The sequence below is a fragment of the Crinia signifera genome, chromosome 2, assembly GCF_055691185.1.
Source record: "Crinia signifera chromosome 2, ASM5569118v1, whole genome shotgun sequence".
NCBI classification, from domain to species: domain Eukaryota; kingdom Metazoa; phylum Chordata; class Amphibia; order Anura; family Myobatrachidae; genus Crinia; species Crinia signifera.
Genome location: NC_139218.1, coordinates 128,363,271 through 128,377,502, shown reverse-complemented (window position 1 = coordinate 128,377,502; position 14,232 = coordinate 128,363,271).

The following is a 14,232-nucleotide window of genomic DNA, read 5'->3' as shown; positions in this document are numbered from 1 at the left end:
AGGGAGACTGGTAGAGGGAGAAGCATACAATGAGAGGCAAAGGGAGATGGGCAGAGGCAGAGAGTATCTGAGGGCACTGTTAAAGGGAGTATAGGGAGTCAATTGAATTAGAAGGGCTCGCTGGCACATAAAGGGAAAGTATAAGTGGGAGAGACACCCAGAAATAAAGGCTTTTTTACCAGAGGAGATGAAATTCTATAAGAAAAAGGAAAATAAAGACTGGGTGGGAGGAGGGTGAGACATACTGTTGTAAAGTGTGGGTATTTTGTAATGTAAGTCTGACAAACAACCAAAGGGTATTTATAAATAGGAAGATAATAGGAAGCAACAGCAACTAAGATGTGGCCATTTCAACTTAGAATAAATTACAAACACTACTGCCACATATATACGAACGGGCGAGGTTGTAAAATGTGTAAGAGAGACCTCTGACCTGCAGCAAGTGAGCCATGTGTCTACCTTAGCATAGTTCCAGACGCTGTGGCAGTCTGTCAGGCTCCGAAGAGCGCAGACAGCCACCTCTTACTTTTATCACTGCCCTGCCACCATTCTATTAATCACATGCCTGACAGTACCTGTAAACAGCCGGGGTCCGCATGTGTGCGGCTCCCGTTGGCTGTTAGCACTGCAGCAGAGCCTTCAGCCATAGAAAGCAGAGTGCATGTCTTGGCTGGTTTCGTTCCAGTGCAACTGCTATGCTTGAAAGTGAGGAGCGGAAAGTGTATTATGCCCGCCCCACTTTCAGCACAGCTTCCGGCCAGGGTCTCTCTCCTCGAATGTGCTGGCTACGGACTCTGCGCGCTGCTGCCCTAAACTTAATAAAATCTGGAACACAAGTTCAGAAGGGTGCAGGGGATTGCCTGCTGGATCCCCGGGCCCCCCCCAGCCACCGGGCCCCACAGCAGTTGCACCCCCTGCACCCTCTGTAGTTACCCAACTGACTATGGGCATTTTGTGTATAAGGGGCACTTCTGTGGGCATTTTGTGTAAAGGGTATTATTGATGTGGGCATTTTGTGTAAAGGGTACTATTGATGTGGGCATTATGTGTATAAGCAGCAATACTATTGTGGGCATTTTGTGTAAGGGGCACAACTACTGTGGGAATTGTGTATAAGTGACACTACTGCCTGGCATGTATAAGAAGTATAAGGGGCACCACTACTGTATGTGTCATAATGTGAATAAGGTGCACTACTATGTGGTGTAAAATGAATCAAGGACACTACATGCAGTGCAATGTCAAAAAGATTATCGCGTAGATCATGGGTCTTCAACCTGTGGCCCTCCAGATGTTGTGAAACTACATGTTCCAACATGCATTGCCACATTTCTTCCTAAAGGAGCATGCCAAAACTGTCAGGACATGCTGGGACATGTAGTTCCACAACATCTGGAGGGCCACAGGTTGAAGACAAGTGGCGTAGATGATAATGGCTCTCCATTGGCCTCTGTTGAGCGCCATAATTTAATTTAATGTATATGCCCTACATAGACACTACAAATATATTTTCTGAAGATACTTGCACTTAAACCCTATTTTAACCTTATTTTAGCCTCACAGATGGATAAACTCAACTCACTCAGGGGGACAACAAGACCCCTAAGAGGGAGTCTTTCTTTTTTCGCATACTGTAGATTACAATTATTGGATATCTGAAGGGTTAGTCGCCCTCTTGATAAAGACTTTAAGGACCTGATTCAGATGTGCAGTCAATGCCAATGTTCATGTATAGGAAAGGTTATTTGCAACTGCACATGAACAAAGAAAATAAGAAAACACCTTTTGTACATGCATTACAGAGTATACAACGGTGCTGTTGTGATCGGGTCAGATGGTGTCATAAATAGAGTGACAAAGTCAGGGGCATTCCTGGGCGGTGACTGTAATAAAATAAAATAAATCTGTCTTGTGGGTGTGTGATGTGAATGTCACAGGCATGTCTATGAAATTGGCTGCATTCACAGCTGCTTCCACAGAAACTGTAAGGCAGGTGCAAAGGTCAATGGTGCACCAATGGTGGGAAGACAAGAATCAGTGATGTTAAAGTGTGCACCCAGAGGCGTAACTACAGTATTGTGGGTCCCATAGCAAAATCCTGAAAGCCCCCCCCCCCCACACATACACACACCCACCCACCCACCTACACTTGTCACTACAACGTGAAAGGTGGATAGACAGGGGGAGAGAGAGAGAAGGTATCAGGGAGAGAGAAAAAGAGCCCAGTTTAGAGATAGGGGGTAGAAAGAAAGGGTGATACTGTCAGAGAGAGATAGGGAGAAATTAGAAAGAGGGGAAGCATGGGGAAAGAGGTGGGTAGAAGAGAGATAGAGGAGAAATAGACAAGGGGCAGAGAGAAAGATAGAGATGTTAGACAGAGGGGTAGGAGGAGTGAAAGAGGGTTGAGATAAAGAGGATACAGGGTTTGAAAGGGTCTTACTGGCTTCCCCCTGGCAGTGGCAGGTCCCCAAATGCACTCACCAGCTTCTTTCATTGGTGCTGGGCACCTCTGCTCTGACCGCCAGGCTTTCCGCTTCCCTGCTCTTCTGTGCCAGGCTGTAGTCCCCTGCTCTCGTCCGTTAGGCAGCTCTACTGCTCCCCGGGTGCGTGGCCTTTACTGCTCCCCGAGTGCGCGGCCTTTACTGCTCCCCGGGGAGCACCGGGCTCCACTGATCCCCAGGTGACAACTCCTTTACTTATCCTGGCCAGCGCCGTGTACCACACTGATCCCAGTGCGGCGATGGACTCCTCTGCTCCCCGGGCAGCGGCACTGATCTACACTGATCCCCGGGCAGTGACAGGCTCCACTACTCCCCGTGCAATGCTTGCTAGGCTCCACTGAACTGGGTACAAGTTTGGCAGCGTGGCCAATGCCTGCGCTGCAGTATTTAATAAGGAAATGAAAATGGGAAAAAAAGATTAAGGGGGTGCAGGGGATAGCTTGCTGGGGCCCCCCAAGCCCCCGGGCCCCATAGCAATTGCATCCCCTGCACCCTCTATAGTTACGCCACTGTTTGCACAAACACTGAAAGTGGGCACAATAGTGCTTACACATTCAGGCACATGCTTGTGCATCACCAAAGAGGTATACATAAATATGCTTATTAGAGTAGATCTCACATTAGTGTGGCTTAGTTTCTACAGAGGTGCATGCAGACATTGGGAATTCCTGTGTCATCTCAGCTTGGGAGGCATTTCATCTTAATAACTTACCTTCAAAGTTATTATATCCACAGAAAGAGCAGCCTCTTTTATAGATCCCCAAAAACAGGTTGTTTTTTATATATAATAAAAATCGATCCAACTTTTTTGTAAAATTGCATAAAAAAAACACAATAAAAAATGTGGACAGTGAAGGCAAAAAATAGATGTCACTGGACGTCAGGATGTACTTTTATGCAGAACATACAGTTGTGCTCATAAGTTTACATACCCTAGCAGAATTTGTGATTTTCTGCCCATTTGTCAAAGAATATGAATGATAACTCACAAACTTTCCTTTCACTCATGGGCCCTTATTCTGGTCGGTGCGTACTTTCCCGATATCTTTCGGAGCGGGCCGCAAACCACGCTGTGCGGACATCGTCCGTAGAAACGCCCACCGAGCCTCCGCATTCGGACGGACTCACTCTTTAAGAAGAGGGTGTGTTTACGGACGACATCCAAACCTTGCGTGTGCGGTGGACACACACATATTCTGCACGGTCTTACAGCGTATGCACGGTCTTACCGCGTCAGAACGGACGGGAACCTGCCCGTACGCACCGATGCGGTGTATTTACGCACAAATCGCCACTATTATCAGAACACCCAAATCTGTAACATGACCCACTTATGCAATTAGGCAACCTCATTAAAAAGGGATTGTTTTAAATGGTCATCTATTATTTATCTAATTGATAATGAAACACTTTACTACCACTTTAGATTAACCCTTACATCATGCTAAGTTCACTACATTCTTTCTCGCCCCTTTAAGCCCATGTGCTATGTATGCATATTACATAATCTATTATTCATCACATTCAAACACACACATACACATCAACACACTATGTACATCTTTACATTACCCTTCACTTTCAACCACTTGTATGCACTAAACCCATCTATATACTGTATATACCTTTTGCACCTTACATAAATAAACAGCACTATTTATACTTATATACTTATATTTATACTTATACTGTAAAATAATACAATAACACACAGACCACTTCTAACTTTTATCACAAAAAATTATTAACCCCTTCACGACATTTGACGTACATGTACGTCATGGTCGGGAAGTACTTCCCGACATTTGACGTACATGTACGTCATGGATTCTAACTGTCACTGCGTCTATAGACATATGGTCTTTGTTAGTTATTAACTATTTTGAGTGGTATGATTATTTGTCTCACAAGCAGAAAATGTGACATTTTGCATATTGCTAAATTTTCCATTTTTTCACGATATTTTGGTATTTTTCACAAAAAAACACAGACTGTATCGACCCAAATTTACCACTAACTTGAAGTACAATGTGTCACGAGAAAACAATCTCAAAATCACTGGGATAAGTAAAAGCAAAAAAAAGTTATCCCCACTTAAGTGAGACATGTCAGATTTGAAAAAAAGGGCTCTGTCATGAAGGCACAAACTGGCTCTGTCATGAAGGGGTTAACATACAACATAAACTTAACAAAAAATTATTCATAGCAGGAGTTCGCACAGGTCCTGCACCTCTGCAGCCATGGCAACAAGGTGCTGGCGCAGCCTGAGGAGGGCCCCTCTCACTCCCTCGCCTTTTTCTCTCTGGTCATCTGTGGGCATGTTAAAGGGGGTTCAACATTAATTATGCTATTCAGGTAGACCTTGTACAGTCAATCCTAAGTACCTACAGCATGATAAATCATACATACAAACAATTACATAGGCAATACTGATTCTAATGGAAAAAAAAATGGTGCCACACACACACACAGTGGGTTACACTACAGAATATGTGAGTGATAAAATTGCCAATGTATGTATCAAAATCACAACAACACTTGAGCCTCACTCACACTTCTCCTGCCAAAACACTCACCAATCTACTAGAAAGCTACATCCACTACAACATGCCACATTTTGCCATACATATATACCTGCATGTCACTGCTTAATAGCTAAACTGCATGATAGATAGATACATAGATGGATACATAGATGGATAGATAGATAGATAGATAGATAGATACCACATGAAAAGGCTAGCCTAGTCCCTCTACCCCTTACTTCCTGAATCATTGTCACATTGCTAGATAGGTGAAAGTGCAGCACTAATCCGCTTCCATACACCAAACAATTTCTAAAGTCAATCCATCCTACATAATAGCTTTCAAAAATACATGGCAACAACACGGGCCAACTGGCTAGAGGGGGGCCCAGGGGAACTGCCCACTTGTGACTCCATTATAAATCAGGCCTGACCATACTCCATTGATGTTTTATTTGTGCTTGTATAGAAAGACCCTCCATAAATAAACACTCATCACCTACGTGAGCCTCCAGATTCCACGTTTTCAGCTTGGGCCTATAACCCCTAAGTGTGTCTGTTGTAACCCACTTTTGTTTATTAATTAATAATAGAGTAAAACACACTAGATTCAGCAGTGGTACCTAACAAATAGTAGTACCACCAATTATTAATGATGCCTTATGTTTACCTACCACTTTCTTCAAGCTCCACCACCTCGCACGCCTCCTCCTCGGCCAGCTCCTCCTGGGCCACCACCTCCTCGGCCACCACCTCCTCGGCCAGCACCTCCTCGGCCACCATCTCCTCGGCCAGCTCCTCCTGGGCCACCACCTCCTGGCCCTGCTCCTCCTCGGCCAGCTCCTCCTGGGCCTGCTCCTCCAGGCCCTGCTCCTCCTGGCCCTGCTCCTCCTGGCCCTGCTCCTCCTGGCCCTGCTCATGGGCCTGTCTTGCACGTTCACGTGCTGTAAGAAAATTCAAAATGCAGAGTGTTAAATAAGGCACATAATTTTTTCATTCATCATTCACCAAAAACAATGACATATTAGACCCACATTACAGCATGTCAAACAGGAAGTACCACACATATAGTGTATGCCATGTTTAACTCGTGGTCAGCCAGGTTACCTTATTGGCTAAAAAAAGGTCATGGAAGCAATAATGTACAATTGGCCATTTAATGTGTAAACACTCACATCGTGCAATGCTGGCCCTGATTTGCTGGAGCAAATCCGGCTGTCTCCACCTCAGATCTGACCATCGCCCCTCCAGCTGAGCGATGGTCCTGCGCGCGAATATGCGCCTGCGGGCCGCGGCATAGGCATGGCGCTTCTGCCTATTAGTAATAAAAGGGCCCGCACGCCCCAGCCTGGTCTCCATAATGGAGACCAGTGCCCTCAGCTCCGCGGGAGAGAATGGGGCTGCTCTCCCATAGGCCGCCATCTTAGCAATGGCACAATTCAAGCAATCATGTCCTGTAATTGGTTGTTCAGAGTGATATTTGGTATTAACTTTATTGTTCATTTTGTCATTAACAGCGTGTATGCGCCACAACAGACGGCTAAACCATTGCATCGCAAAACAACACTTGCTGTAGCTTTGCATAGCTGAGCTGACCATGCCATTACTTAGTATCTCCAAAACAGACAGGGTGAAAGAAGTTTGCAATCCATTATATATAATATATTATATTCACCAAACATGGGTGAAAACAACAGGTGAAATAGTGTGCATCACTAGCCAGTTACACCTAACTCTACAAGGTACTAAACTAGACAGCTTTATTATAGTGAAAGCTATACACCAGAAACATAGCAAATAGTGCAAGCCCTTTTCCCAATATTAGGCCATGGAGCCATGTGAACACTTACCTTCTACCGGCCCACACTAGAGATGTGGAATGAAATGTACCTAGCATCAAGCCAGTATTTGGAGACCTTTCACATGTGATTTGGATGCAAGCACTGATTACTATTGCCTGAGTGGTGGACTGGATTAACATATGGAATGGGTTAGTGTCATTTGTTGTACATACCAAACAAGTGCACAGTACAAATGTACATTCACATATACATTTCATGTGTGGCCACAGTTTTAGGTGTTTATTGGTGTTCAAATCTGCCATTAACTACTGAATCAGACTTAGCAAGTATGCCTGTTTTTTTTTCTTCCCGCTGATATGGGCGTGGCCTATGCGCCGCACGGTCTACGCTGCCGTACGGAACGCTGCCGCACGGAACGCAGGGTGTCGCTGATGTACGCCAATTAAATTATATAAAGTTGTGCTAGAAAGGCAAAAAGTTGTTGCAAACATGGCTGGATCTCAATCTGAGGGAGACCAGGAGTGCCAGGAACTCTTTGAACGCCTGGACTCCATCACCTCCCAGTGGGTGAAGAGCAGGCAGCTGGGCCATCCACATCAGCCCAATCTGCAGCTGGCCCATCTTCTGCCTCAGCAGAATCATTGGGAACACAACAGGTGGCTTCCCAACAGAGTAGCCTGGCCAGCACTTCAAGTACAGCGACAGGTGGCCGTGGCCGTGGGCGTGGCCGAAAGAGGCCAACAGAGGAACCAAGCAGCAGGAACATGGCATTCGAAGCGCAGGAGCTTGCCATACTGGTACCCCGCGCACGGGATTGGATCGAGTGTCCACAGGACAGGTTGACACACACAAGGAGATGGAAGATTTGGGAGGACATAACTGCGGAGATTAATGCGGTAGCTCCACAAGTTCGTGAGGCGGAGCACGTTAAGAAGAGGCAAGTTCATGTGTGTACGTTAAGAAGAGGCAAGTTCATGTGTGTTACATTTGAGCAGTACAAGACCAGTAATGTTTAAATTAGATGTTAGATGGAGTTGGTAAATGGTCGGTCACGTTGCTTGGAGCCACAGACATGATTGCCATGTCATTTAATCGATAGTTATTGTAGGGTGAGTGTGAATGTATCTTCTAAGGGTTGGTTTTATATTTTAATAGAATGTAAGTTTTGTGTAATGAAGCACATGTTGTAATCTGTTGCAGATTGCAATGGTTGCTACAGCAAACATCAGGAGTGACATGTAGTAATATGTAAACTTTGATTGCAGGTGACACGACTTCAAAACCAACCTCAAGAAGAAACTGACCAAACGGTGGGAACACAGCCACACCTCTGGGGCTGGCCCCATGCCAGGCCGCCTGAAGCTCACCCCCCTGGAGGAGATGGCCAAGTGCTGCATTGCAGTAGAGGAGGTCCGGGGGGTGAGCAACATGGATAGCGAGGCCCCAGCGGAAGTCTTTGCTGCTTTTGTTGAAGGTAATTATTTGGCATGGCATAAGTAGTTGGTACTAATTTGCTTGGAATGTGTTGTAATTGTAATTTTGTCTTTCACCAGCATCCCCACCGCTTGGTCAAGAATCTCTTGAGGAGGTGGAGGAGTCTGTGCCACCTACCACCAGTGGCAGGCATGTGCAGCAGCAGCAGCCACTGGCCGAACCGGATTACGACAGGTGGGTGCAGGTGCTTGGGCAGATTCACCAGCAGGGAGACTTAGCATCAGAGCGGATGCGTAGGACCGAGGAGGTCATGCAGGGTTTGGTCAGCACCCAGCACACAATAGCTGGGAGCCTGCAGGCTATTGCTGAGGCCCAGCAGGCCATGGCTGGCACCCAGCAGTCAATAGCTGCAAGCCTGCAGGTGCTGGCAGATCAAGCCCTGTGCCAAAATGACCTCCTCCTCCACCATAATGAGCTTATGGTGGAGCTAGTTTCCAGAAATAGGGCCCTATTGTCATCCGTTTCTGGTGCATTTCCACCAGCAGCACTCCTTGCTGGCAGAGGGGGAACACCATCCCCCCCCACCCCTCACCAGCATCTACTCCACCTGGCCCACCATCCCAACGTGGCCATGGCCGTGGCCGAAGAGCTGCTGCACGTGGCAAGGAGCCTACCAGGGCCAAACGTGCCCGCAAATGAACTTGTGTCCTCATTAATCTCCACCCTTATGTCTTCCCAAATCTTTCATTTAGCTGTGTGTGTCAGCTTCCTGCGTCCAATCCCGTGCAGAGGGTACCCACATTTGCCCTCGGTTCGAATGTCTTGTTTGGTTCCCCTGTTGCCCTCTTTCGGCTACCATTACTGTCTGCTGTAATTGAAGTGTTGGTGCTATACTTTTGTTGTGAAGCCACCTGATGTGTTCCTAATGATTCTGCTGTGGCTATGTATGTCACAAATACATTTATGTTTATTTCTTATTTTTGTACATTCCTGTCATGGTACCTTTTTATTTGTTGCATGTGTCAAATAACATGTTTCCATTTTATTTTTGAAGTTATTGTAATATATTTATATTTTGATCCCCAAATGTGTGGTTTAATTGTTAAATGTAGAAGTGACATGTCTATTTATATTAGTGATAGTAAGTTCTGTCCATTGGTTGCAGTGTAAATGTGTGTCCAAACTGCAGCATATATGTGTGTGGTTAGTAATGGTCCATTTAAGCTGCAATGGTTCCAATTGAAGCACTGACAATCTTGTAATTAATGAGTAATGAGTAAAGGAGTGGATTGTATTGTGTTCAGCTGACATTGGTTGAGGTGCGCCCGTAGTGATTAGGCGTTCCGATTGCCTAGCGCATGACCGAGTGGTGTCCGCAAAGAAATACTTGCTTATGGACACCGCATATTTCTAGGCTTTTGGTTCTTGTGCATTCGGTGTGCTGTCCGAATGCACGCCTACCCGAATGAGTGCACTCCCTTATGTACGCCCATGTTTACGCCCAGTTTAGCCCACTTTGAAACTACGCCCCTGTGTAGTTCCGAATGACGCCCATAATACGCCCATATTTCCCGAGTGATTGCGGTGCACATTTCTGTACGGTATTAGTGAGAACAAGTACGGAGACCATGCGTGGCACATGCGCATAGCGTTGCCCACGCATGCGCAGATGGCTAAAAAACGCCATCTGTAAGAATTCGGGAAAGTACGCACAGACCAGAATAAGGCCCATAGTTAGTGGATGGGTAAAGCCATTTATTTTCAAACAAATGTGTTTACTCTTTGCAAATCATAATGACAACAGAAACGACCCAAATGACCCTGGTCAAAAGTTTACATACCCTGGAGATTTGGGCCTGATAACATGCACACATGTTGACACAAACTGGTTTGAATGGCTACTAAAGGTAACCATCCTCACCTGTGATCTGTTTGCTTGTAATCAGTGTGTGTGTGTGTGTGTGTGTGTGTGTGTGTGTGTGTGTGTGTGTGTGTGTGTGTATAAAAGGTCAGTGAGTTTCTGGTCTCCTGAAAGACCCTTGCATCTTTCATCCAGTGCTGCACTAACATGTCTGGATTCTGAGTCATGGGGAGAGCAAAAGAATTGTCAAAGGATCTGTGGGAAAAGGTGATTGAACTGTATAAAAGAGGAAAGGGATATAAATGATATCCAAGCAATTGAGAATGCCAATCAGCAGTGTTCAAACTCTAATTAAGAAGTGGAAAATGAGGGATTCTGTGTAAACCAAATCACGGTCAGGTAGACCAACAAAAATTTCAGCCACAACTGCCAGGAAAATTGTTCGGGATGCAATGAAAAATCCACAAATATCTTCAGCTGAAAAACAGGACTCTGTGTACAGTGGTGTGGTTGTTTCAAGATGCACAGCAAGGAGACATTTGAAGAAAAATTGGCTGCATGGTCAAGTCGACAGATGTTTTGGGTATGTGTGAGCTACAAAGGCACTGGAAACTTGGTCAGACTTGATGGCAAGATGAATGCAGCATGTTATCAGAAAATACTGGAGGAAAATTTGCACTCATCAGCCCGGAAGCTGCGCATGGGATGTACTTGGACATGACAATGATCCAAAACACAAGGCCAAGTTGACCTGTCATTGGCTACAGCAGAATAAAAGTGAAGGTTCTGGAGTGGCCATCTCAGTCTCATGACCTCAATATCATTGAGCCACTCTGGGGAGATCTCAAACGTGCAGTTCATGCAAGACAGCCCAAGAATTTATAGGAACTGGAGGCATTTGGCCAAGAAGAATGGGCAGCTTTATCATCTGAAAAAATAAAGAGCCTCATCCACAACTACCACAAAAGACTTCAAGCTGTCATTGATGTTAAAGGGGGCAATACATGGTATTAAGAACTGGGGTATGTAGACTTTTGATAAAGGTCATTTGGGTAGTTTCTGTTGTCATTATGATTTAAAAAGAGTAAACACAGTTTGTTTTTGTTTTTTTACAATAAATGGCTTCACCCAACCACTAACCATGAGTGAAAGAAAAGTTTGTGAGTGATCATTCATATTCTCTGACAAATGGCCAGAAAATCACAAATTCTGCTAGGGTATGTAAACTTATGAGCATAACTGTATCACCAAATGGGATGATGTTATTTTCTGACTCTATTTACAATACCAAAAAAAAAAAAAAAAATAATATGTTGTTTTTTTTTAAAAATCGACATTCTGTAATATTGGGAGAGGTAATGTTTTTTACCCAGCTTGGGAGCGCTTCTTGAACCCTTTGAGTGGCAAATGAAATAGGTGTGAAAATTGGCAACCAAACATTATTATTCATCATAATGACCTGTAATGTTTACCGTACTGTATATAGGAAATATCATCTTTCTTTTATGGTAATTTATATAACAAATGTGAGCTACGCTTGCATTTTTAGCGGAAATTTTGCAGATTCCTCTTAGAGATGTTGGTACTCAAAGGGTTAAAAAAAAGATGAGAGTTGTAGCATATTAGCAGGTATCCAGCTGATGGCCCGGACATCAAAAACAAACTAAGTATTTCAAAAGCCAATGAAGCTAAAAAAAATCTGCTGCGTGGATATAATGGCTATAGATTGTATTTATAGATATGTTTGAGTACATGAAATGACCATATGATTTGTACTTATTTAAATATTTTCAAACCAACATAAATGTAATTCATGCTCAAAACAAGATAAACTCTAATAATTCTTTCTAAAATAGAATATATCTAAATATACTCATCAATCATTGTCTGTGCCAAATATTTAAATGGAAATGGTCAAAACAATTGATGTATTTTTTACCCCTGTATTGTTCACTGCACCGAGTTTGCCAAAAATTTACAATTCTTAATCTAAAGCCAATTATTGAATGGTGTGACCTCTGTATACTACTGCAAAGTACCATCTTCAAATATATAATTTCCGCTTTTGTTGGCATGAGATAAAGGAAAAACAAAGGCTAGTTAATTGAATGAACCGGTTGCAAGCATGGCCAATAGCTCATAATCAGTTCCTTATTTCCACAGGGCCACTTGGCTCTTTTTTAATAGTTTATGGGCAATCAAACTGGCTGTGCAGCTGAATTGCTGTTATTATGTTGTATTAGACCCCGGCTGATTGCTTAAACCAGTCTTGAGTGTGAAGGTTAGGCATCTATAGGACAAACAAAGAATAATTTACTCTCCTTGTTGGCATCATCAAATATTCATTAGCAATCAAGTCTGAATGCATTAAGTCATGTCTGATGATCCACTTTAAAAATAAAATCCGTTTGTGGAACCCCTTGGTTGCTGGATGTCTCATTTGAGATGCAATGTATTTTTGGGCTTAGCATTAAATGGGGGTTAATATATGTGGAAAATAAATGATGTGGCATTTCGAGTAGCGGCATTCTTGGAGAACAAATAATGAGTAGGTAGTGTTTAAATCTGATTGATGTTTAATGGAACAAATTCCACTCTATGACAATGAATGGGATTTGGGCAAATGTGTATTCAATGCCAATAATAGTGTGTTTTAATATAACGTTTAACTCATTTTAGTGAATTACATTGAACTAATTGAGGTATGGAAAATAACTAGTTTGCACACCGTGCACTATAATCTAGTGTAGGGGTATATTCTGAAAATCGTGCATATAAGGACCAGTTGTATATGCATCGTAAATTCAGCTCCTATGCTTCAATAAGCATAAAGCACAGCCTAATGTGTGTGCTATATTAATAACCGCTAATTAATAAATGAAGTACTCATTTTACCTAGCAATATTTTTTCTTTTGTGTTCAGAATTAACTCTTTGGTGTCCTATCAACTGGGGGGACTATCGTGGGCAGAGCTTATGCTCCAGGTGCCAGGGCTGGTAGGGGATGCCATCTAGGGTGCAGCTTTTATTAACAGCAGACTGCCAGGGTAGGAAACTACCCGTAGTAGTGTGAAGAATGGAATTAGTTTACTAACAGCTGGATGGTAGGTGGTGGGGGTTGTTCTATGTATGTACAGTTTGCCATGTCCCTCGATGATGAAAAATAGGTGGGAAATTCTCTCTGTGACATACACGCACAATGCGTGACACATGTACGAGCTGAACATGATCCCCGCGTTAAATTTTCTGCTCTGTAGTGCCCCCCTAAGTCTTATCTGCCCTGGGCCTCCCCAGTGTCTTAATCCAGCACTGAGTGTACTCTCTGCTGATGTGTCATGTGATCGATTCAGTCATATGGTAAACACACTGCACAGGGGCTGTTTCAGATCCTGTGTGGCAGACTGCACTGCAATAAATAAGTTAAGTAAAAGTGAAATGTTACGGATCATCTTCTTGACAGAAGGTGCATGTTGATGTGCTAGGTGAACATGTTGGTGTGCTTGGGGCATGTTAGTGTTCATGAGAGGGGGTCACACTGGTGGGCTTGGGGTCTGTTATGCAAGGGGAATGTTTAAGGGCAGTGGGACATTTATGTGTATATGTGCAGGGGGCATGTTGGTATATAGTGAGGGGATACATATGGAGGAGGTGGGAGTGCATGTAAGAGTGCAGGATGGGGAGGGGGGGGGGGTACTGGTGTAAATGGTATGTTCGTGTGCACGTGGTACTGTATGTTGCTGTATAATGAGCAGTGATAGTAAGAGGAGAATTACAGTGGGAAGGGTAAGGAGACAAGAAGTGATGGTGAGTGAGGGATATTTCTGTGTGTTAGGTAAGTTGTCAGGGTAGGGGGGAATTAAAGTGTTTCAAGAGGAGTTAATTTTGCATATATCAATTCAATAATGAAAGTGGAATGTGTTACATCAACTGCTTTGTAAAATGACACATATAGCATGCCTCCCAAATGTTTAGATTACAGCAGCTGTCCCACGTCTGGGCTAGGGGTCAGTTAAGAGGATCTGGAGTATCACGGCTGCTCTGGTCGCTGAAGAGATGCTGTCTCTTCAGTGCAGGGACGAGGGAAGGGGCTGACCAGCTGCTAGGGAAGCG